Raw genomic sequence first — 9,559 nt, 5'->3', positions numbered from 1 at the left:
AAATATATGGACAGAATGGATGAAACACATACATCATAATGTGGTCCACAGAGCACTGACCATCAGCCATTGGCTGGTGGTGGCAGGGGGAGTAGCCAATCCGTTTCCCATTCAAAATAACCCACATTCAATGTTCGTTGCAGTCACGTGATAAGTATCCTAACCTGACAGTTGCGTAAGCTCGACTTCACTTTCAGGTCCACCTTATGCACGGCTCAGATCTATCAAGCAGATGCTAGGTTGGTACTTGGGGTCAGAAAACCTCGCGAACATAGGCACGTGCAGTAATTACTACAAGTTCTGTGATGTGTGGGCCCACCGTCATGTTTGAGTGCCATCCAACCCGTCCATTAGATACATCCACCCATGTTCGGTCTAGATCCAAAATCCACCCTGATCAATGGTGGACACTGGAGAGGAGGACGCCACCGTAGAAACTTCCAGATGGAATGTCCGGTCCATAGCATTCTGTACATGCAATCCAACCCATTCATCAGGTTCCTCCCACCGGACGAAGGGACCCACTGAAACCCACATCATTCGAAAACTGAGGTGGGCCACACCTCAGGGAATGTTATACAGTCAGGCCTAAAACCTATATCCGTGATGTGTATATGGAATCCAAACCGTGCATCTGGTCCGCCTCATCTCATCACCAAACAACCCAAGAATCTTTCCGATCCAAAACTCAGATTGGACACACCACAAGAGCCCACCGAAAATTGTGGCCCACTTGATGGTTGGATCGGCATGATTTCTGATGCAACCATGTCAGACCGGTTGGATGCCATGCATACGCCACGATGGGGCCCACAACCCTAGTTGTCGGTGAGATCTTACCGAGAAAACCGGTTGAACAGCCTGGCGAATAATCCATTTGAACTTAATGATATTACCAGTTTTGGGCCAGTGAACGCTTCCAACGGGCCCACGTGATTAATATTCTCGTATCATAGAGCCATCTATCCACCCTACATGTGGGGCCAATGAAAGATCAGTCATACCAAGTACGCTCGCTATTTTATTACCCACCACACGTGCCATGGTGGGTGACTAGGCCGGTCACCGGGTGGGCCCCACTGTATACATATCCCTGTGTGAGAATCCAAGGCTGCTACCACAAAGTGGGGCACAAGCTGAGAAAATAAATGAAGCATTTTGGTAAATTGGCCAACGGTTCAGATTCAAGCAATTGGTGCAATCACATCCCACTATATGATCTGGATCATCCTGATTTCGGTTCAGGGATTCTACTTGATGTGGCCCACCTAACGAACAGTTTGGGATGTAGGGTCCATGGTTCAGTGGCTGTGATCTAACCTTTTGTATGATGGGCCCCACCGTGGATGGTAATGCGCCATTGAGTGCGCTTCGATTTTATAATAGAGGGCCAATACTCCACAACTAGAGGTGGGCATCGAGTCAAGTCGGACTGAGTTATGGTTGACCCGACTCAATCCGGTTTTGAAACGGTCCTGACCCGAACTTGACCCGACTCGGTACTAAGTCTAGCATGCCTGACCCGATCTGAGTGTAGATCTAGCCTGAATTAATCTAAACCGAGTACGACCCAGTCAAAAGTACTAAGTCGGGTTGAGTTGGCACCGAATCAGATTGCGAGATGAGAGAAGGGAGTGGAGAGGAGAGAAAGAGGAGGGTGGTGATGGTAGTGGGTAGAGTCGGCCATGTTTGACCCGATCCAGTGGATCCGACCCGATCCGACCCATTCCGAACCGAACCGACGACCTGGATTGGTGCAGATCAAGTAGGGTCATTCAAATCCGACAGTTTTTTGAATCAAGATCGGGTCGTGGTCAATCCGGACTGATCCGATCTGAAAACCCGATTCGAATGGATCCGGACACATCCGATCCGGCCTAATCCGGAGTAATTCTTATCAATACTTCTAATTTTTCTTGTGATATGGTCCACTTGAGCTTTGGATATGCATCAATTTTGGGTTCAACCACTAAAATAATCTGGAAAAACGAATAGACGGCGTGGATAAACCACATGCATTCATGGTGGGCCCCAACAGAGTTTACTCAATACAATAAGAGCCCACTGAGTTACACCGGATGGTTTCACCGGGGCTATTCTCGTTATTTTCTCTGGATGGCTGGTGTACCTTACACGCAAGTTGCGAGACACATATTAGATATTAACAAGGTCAGTAGTGACGTCACCAAGCTTTGTGGACCCCACCATGATACATGTGTTGTATCCATACCGTCCATCCATTTAGAGAGATCGTTTTATGGCATGAGAAAAATAATGAGATAGATCTAAAGTTCAAGTGGACCCCACCATAGAAAATAGTGGGGACAGTGACATCCACCATTCAAAACTTCTGAGGTGCCACAAAAGTTTCCGATCAAGCTTATATTTTTATTTTCACTTCATCTATCTCTATGTTAACTTATGAATAGGTTGGATCTAAAAAAAATTACATCATGGTGGGCCCTATAAATGTTTCAACGGTGGGTGTGACTGATCCCATGGTTTTCTGTGGTGGGTCCACTTGAACTTTAGATCTACCTCATTCTTTTTCTCATGCCATAAAATCATCTCTACAAATGGTTGGACGGAATGGATACAACACATGCATCATGGTGGGGTCCACAGAGCTTAGTGACGTCACTTCAGTAGCAATTTGGTACTGACCTTGTCAGTATCTAATCCGCGCCCACACACAAAGTAATTTTGTGCACAACACATCAACACAGTAAGCTAGTGTAGTCATGTAGATACATGTCATGCAAAGATGATCGGAGACACGCCTCAAGCTCCGAGTTGTACGAACGGCTCAAATGAGATCAAAATTACATGGCCCCCACAATGATGTATTTATTATATCCATACCGCTTATCCATTTTTCGTGATCGTTTTAGAGCATTTGAAAAAAAAAAATTTCATATCTAAAGCTCAAATAGACCACACCGAAAATAACAGCGAGGATAATGATTTTCACCGAAAATGAATCTAAACCTTGCCCAATTCGATCTGATCAGATCAGGCCAGCAGTGGTTCAGATCGGTTCGAATCAGATGACTTGGACCTGGTCCCGGATCGGATCGAGTTTGGGTCAGGCCTTCCCTCTCCATAAAAGCAAGGTCCACTCTCCCATTGGTAGCCCTTCACACACCGAGGCTTGGAAGAGAGAGAGAGAGAGAGAGAGAGAGAGAGAGAGAGAGAGAGAGAGAGAGAGAGAGTGTGTGTGTGTGTGTGTGTGTGTGTGTGTGTGTGTGAGTTTGGGATCAGGGTCAGGTGCAGCGGGTAGGGTTAGGGTTAGAAATACTTAGAAGATAGGGTTTTTTTTAATTATATATATATACTCGAATCTGGGTGGAGTCGGGTTTCAGATCGAGTTTCGGGTCGAGTCGGGTCAAGTTACTGGGGTAACTTGTACTCAACTCAGTCTGAGTTCGGATTAGGCGAAACCTACGTGATTCAGATTGACTCACACATTCGGTTCGAATCTAGTCGTGTCTGAACGAGTCAGACGAGTCGAGTCAGGCGAGGTCGTCCCATGCCCAACTCTATCCATAACTGAACCCGGCCCAACTACAAATCGAGCCCAATAACAAACCGCTGACCGGGCCATTCACACCCCAAAGTTTGGTTCATTCAATCAATGCATTTGCCTCAGACATTTCCTTTAGATCTGGAAATGGGCCATCCTGACCCAATGGGTTGTTGAAACATGCTTGTTTTTAGGCCCACAGATTACTGTCGAACCTTAATGCAGGCAGACTAATTACATGGGCCAGGGCTTGAACGCTTGAACGTTGCCTATTAATTACTGGGCCCAGCACCGGTCCAAGCTTGCTACTGATTGTTGTCGGCCGTTGGGGTTTGGCCTCACTAAAAAGGGCCTGAATTTCGGCCCTGGTTTATAATAATCGGGTCCAGTGAAACCTAGCCTGATTACAACCATAGTTCTCAAATCTGTTATTCATTTGGCATTTCATCTATTTTAATTCAAACCATACCATCAACCATGGGTCCTATTTTGGTAAAACACAATCAAAGACTAGAATGATGGGTTAATAAGTTGTGATGGGTGGTCATCAATGAATGGTTACAAAATAAAATTAGCCAACGGTCCAAGTTCAACGAGATTGAGCTAGGTGATGTCAGGTGCTGTGAGGGCCCGGTGATGTATTTGTTTTATCCATACCATCCATTGGTATTTCGAGCTCATTTTAAGCCATGATCCCAAAAATAAAGCAGATCCAAAGCTCAAGTGGACCACACCACAGGAAACAGTGGTGATGGAACGCCCACCATTAACGACTTCTCAGGGCTTCTAACTTTTTTTAATTATTTATTATTAAGCTGATATTTGTGTTTTCCCTTCATCCAGGTCTACATGACCTTATCAACATGTTGGATGGAAAATAAACATTACGGAGGGCCTTAGGAAGGTTTCAAGGGTGGATGTCATTATCCCCACTCTTTCCTATGATGTGGTCCACTAAGATCTACTTAATTTTTAGGCACATACCTTAAAATGAGCTGGAAAAGTAATGGACAGCGTGCATATAAAACATATACATCAGGGTGGCCCCAGCGAGCTTGGTGGTGTTTGGGTCACCACAAATCCGCTTTGAAACTGGAAGTGGTTGTTGGATCTGGTGCAATTGTGCACATGTCATGCTACTAGCACACATGTATCTAATCCCAACCATTCAAATCATGGAGATTCAATCTTGACCGTTCATAATCCAAAGGACGCTATGCAATAAATTTTCAATTGGTGGCCACCGAGTGGGCATTCAGTGAACTGAGCGTCCAAATTGAAGGAGCAAATAATCAGATGTAGTCTCACAGGAAAAGTGGCTGTGTGCATGCATATATGGATTCCACGTGTCTTGACCTTTTCTTTTTTAGAATTTATTTCTAGGACACGGATTTCCTGCCCTGGGATGCTAGGTGGAGCCCACCATGTGTTTCTAAAAATTCCCCATTTACCTATCTTTTCATATCACGCAAGACACATGACTTAGGACAGGAAAAAATTGAGAAAGAGTTTCCTGCATTTTGAAACCTTCCTGGGCTCCACCTTAATGTTTACATGCCATCCAAATTGTTTATAAGATAAAACGGTTATTCCCACTTGGATGAAGTGAAAATGAGACTTTTTGTGGTTATACGAATGTTTAAACAGTGGCCACTGAATTTCCACGCGTGGCTCGCTTGAGCTTTGGATCCACTAGATTTTTGGTCTCATGTGTTAAAATGACCTGGAAAAATGGATGGACGGGTTGGATTTTTAAGAAACATTATGGTGGGCTTGAGATTGATTCGAGGTTGTTTGGATTGGGTAATCTCTTTTATCTTGTAATTTCTTTTTTCATAGTGATTACCTGTCACTTTGAGCCATGGCTTTTCCGCCAGAGGTTTTTCCACGTTAAATTTTGAGTGTTTGCATTGTGCTTACTTGGTGTGATTGGATTATTTCACTTGATTTATCTCTATGTACTTCTGTGGCCTCCCAATAAGTGGTATTAGAGAAAATGTTGGGGCGCAGACTTGAATTTAAAAGTAACAATGATTGCCAATTCCAAGTTCGATGTTGAGAATATTTTGTGAAAAGTAATTTTGAATTATGGAAAGTCAAGATGGTTGTCATATTGGTTCAGCAAGGCTTGGATGAAGTCATTGAGAAGCGACCTGAACCTATGGATGATGATGAATAAAAAAAATTAGATAAGAAAGCGAAATCCTCCATCCAACTATGTTTAAGGGATGAGGTTCTCTACAATGTCATGAGGGAAAAAACTGTAGTGAATTTATGGGCGAAGTTAGAGGACATCTATGTGAAGAAGTCCCTTGAAAATCGTCTACACTTGAAGTTGCAGTTGTTCAACTCTAAGACGGCAGAGGGAGGAGATGTTGAGATTCACATTAGCAATTTTAACAAAATGATTTGCAAATTGTAGGATATGGAGGAAGTGATCAAAGATAAAGATCAGGCATGTATCTTGTTGAATTCACTTTCGGCTTCGTATGAATCTTTTAAAGACACATTATGCACCGGTAACTTGTCCCTTAGTGTCGACATCGTTATCTCAGCCGTTCAGGGAAAGGCGATGGGGAAGAAAAACGGTAGCATACGGGCCTCTACTGATGCATTGTTTACAAGGGGTCGAAATTCTGAACGGGACACAGGATCTTCTCGATCAAGATCAAAATCCAAGGGCAAGGGCAAGAGTAAGTTAAAGTGTTGGAATTGTATGATGTCAAGGCACATGAAGAAGAATTGTACAAATTCTAAAGTGAAAAAAGAGAACTCGGAGGCTTCTTCAAGGGAGACCAACATTGTTACATCTAATGAAGGAACAAGAAATAGTGATGTATTGTCAGTGCATATGATCGGACACTTATATGATGATCGTACAAACGAGTGGATTCTTGACATAGGGGCTTCATATCACATGACTCCTCATCGAAGTTGGTTCACTAGTTACAAGGAGTGTGATGGTGGACATGTATTATGGACAATGATAATGCCTGCAATGTTATGAGTAATGGTATGGTGCGTATCAAGTTGTTTGATGGGATGTAGCATACCTTGATTAAGGTAAGGCACGTTCCTAACATGAAGAATAGTTTATTATCTCTTGATGCACTTAAGGCAATTGGGTGCAATTTCACCGATTTCAATGACGTTCTTAAAGTTTCAAAAGGGACGTTCGTAGTGATGAGAGCACAAGGGCATGATAACCTTTACAGGTTGATGGAGAGCACTTCAACATGTGGAGATGCAGCAGCTGTAGTGGATTCCACATATGCATGTATGTGGCATGCACGTCTAAGCCACATAAGCGAGCGGGGCATGAAGGTACTTTCTGTCGATGTTTAATTTCAGTCTTTAAAAGCATTAATTTTAATATATGTGAGCATTATATATATGGTAAATATTTAATATTATATTTTAAGTCTGCTAAACATGTATATAAATAAGTGCTTAATTATGTACATTTTGATGTATGGGGGCTGTCGCCCGTGGTTTCCGCCGGAGAGTCGTCATGGCTTGTCACATTCATTAACGACTACTCCTAAAAGGTTTGGGTTTCTTTCATGAAAAATAAATATAAGGTTTTCACCAATTTCAAATAATGGAAGGCCATGGTGAAAAAAACATACATGGCGAAAGGTGGAAGTTTTAAGGAATGATAATGGTGGTGAATTTATTTCTACTGAATTTAATCAATTTTGCAAGGATAAAGGGATCATAAGATTCAACACATGCGCTTAAGCAAAATTGTGTGGCTGAACGGATGAATCGGAATCTCTTAAAGAGAGCCCGATGCATTATTAATAATGTTAGGTTGGGCAACGACGTATAGATTGAGGTCATTAACACGGCTTGCTATTTGGTGAATCGGTCCCCTTCTATGGCGATTGATTGTAAGATTCCAGAGGAAGTATGGAGTGGTCATAAGGTTGACTACTCAAACTTGCATATATTGGTTGTGAGGCTTACTCGCATGTACTGTCAGTTGAGAGTGATAAGCTAGACCAAAAAGCTAAAAAGTATATTTTTGTTGGCTATGGAGTCGGTGTGAAAGGTTACAGATTATATAACAAAGTTATATGTAAAATCAACATTAGCCGTAACGCTAAATTAAACGAAGGCTTCCTATTCCACAAAAATTATCAAGAGGAGCAAAAGGAACAGGAAACGTTGGTCATAGATATTTAGGTTGACATAGGTGATAATCAAACTGAGATAGATGCGCAGACAGAGGTACATGAGTAGGTAGAGCTGCCACCTGTGAGAAGGTGTTCACTCCCTAAGTATAGGGTTGTGATGTAGTAATAAACTCGGTGAGATCGAGGTCGAATCCCAAGGGACTGAAACCTGTACGTTATCTGAAACTAAGTAGAATTAGAACTAGACTAAGATGAAATCTAAATTGATTATAATTTGAGGAATAATGGTGAAATATTAATGTAAAACTTAAGAAATTTAGAGGTAGGAAACAAGGGATTCAGAGGATCCACTTGTAGAAATCAGGGAGATCTTATGCCTGTTTCAAGAACTCAATTGGACTTAGAGTCTCATCTTCATCCAATTGAAGGGTGTAACTATGAAAATTAACTAAACTTCCTTTGATATAGTTTTCAAGAGATGAAAGGTATATGAATTAGAATGGATTTCATCACCAAACCATGCCCAGGAGACAAAGTAAACAACAGAATTAAACTAATTAACAACCAATCAACATGATATGAAGGTTAGGAAGGGTACCGTCATCCGACCATGCCCATGAGACGATGGTAAACAACAGAGCTTCCTGACGTCATGCACATAAAAGGAAAGGAACATGCTCAAAGCTATCGCAGACCCATTGTAATTTCAGTCACAACAGACCATTAAAAACTAAAAACATTCTCATTAATCAAACTATAATCAAAGTATTTCAAATAATATAAATCAAAGTCATAAAATCTCTCCCATCACACTACAAGCTTCACCTCTTAGCCCTAGCTAAGAGGTGTAGCCTGTCATAGACATGCTAAAATTTCATAAAAAGGAAAATAAAAGAAAAAGGGAAGAACCAATGGAAGGAAGATAGCTCCAGGTCTAGGCCGCTCCACTTCTCTCTCTCTCCACGTCTCTGGCCTTCACGACTGCCCCAGATTAGATGATCCCCCCATTCTCTCTTCTCTCTCCTTTTATAGACAGAAGGAAAGTCGATGGAGAGGCTGGAGTGCTTTCGCAGCAGAGAGTCGACGTGCGCAGGAAACCGCAACTCGGTTTGCATTTTCGTCTGTGGATGATTGGTGGAGCCCTTTCTTAATGTCGGAGGTGAAATCCAGTCCGTCCATTGGATTCACAACGAAAAACCATTCAGATATGATTGGTTTTGGGTCAAAACCAAGGTGGCCCACAATTTCTTTTGTTACACCGTCTATTTTGCTTTTGGAAGATCAACCGCCGCCTTCGCTTCATTTCGTGATTCCGACACCTAGGCCTGAGTGAGAGGGACCTTGGGCTCCTAATGGACGGATCAAATCAAACCTTTGATGTGTGATTGTGGCCCACAAGAGTTGACCGCAACTCCCTGTTACGAAACAGAGACTGCGCAACCGTGCAATGTGACGTTAGTGGGGCCCACGATCGGTGATGTTACAAAAATCTACTCCGTCTACTTGTTACATCTCGAAAACCGTTTATGATGGTCGGTTTTGGGAGAACTTCTGGCGTGGCCCACTGAATTGTAAGCCACTCATCCATCCTGTGTTTAACAGCTGGAAACGTGCGTACACTTACATGGGGGAAAAAGGACACCTAGACGTGGGTTACACACACCCTCTGAATGCAATGGACGGATCCGATCTTCAAACTAGATGATGAGTGGGGCCCACAACGCAGAACAGCATCGAACGGCATAAACGCTGTTGCGTTTTGATTTTTGGAAGAAGTCGGTCAAGAGTTGGTTTGACCGACTCTTCGTTTCTGTGCACGGCTAGTGCACTTGTGCACTGTGCACACTCATGCTCCAGTGGGGTCCATTATGATGTTTTCGAGAAATCCGCTCCGTCT

This window comes from Magnolia sinica, chromosome 7, assembly GCF_029962835.1.
Source record: "Magnolia sinica isolate HGM2019 chromosome 7, MsV1, whole genome shotgun sequence".
Lineage (NCBI taxonomy): Eukaryota > Viridiplantae > Streptophyta > Magnoliopsida > Magnoliales > Magnoliaceae > Magnolia > Magnolia sinica.
The sequence above is the reverse complement of the archived record's forward strand: the minus strand, read 5'-3'. Positions refer to the sequence as shown.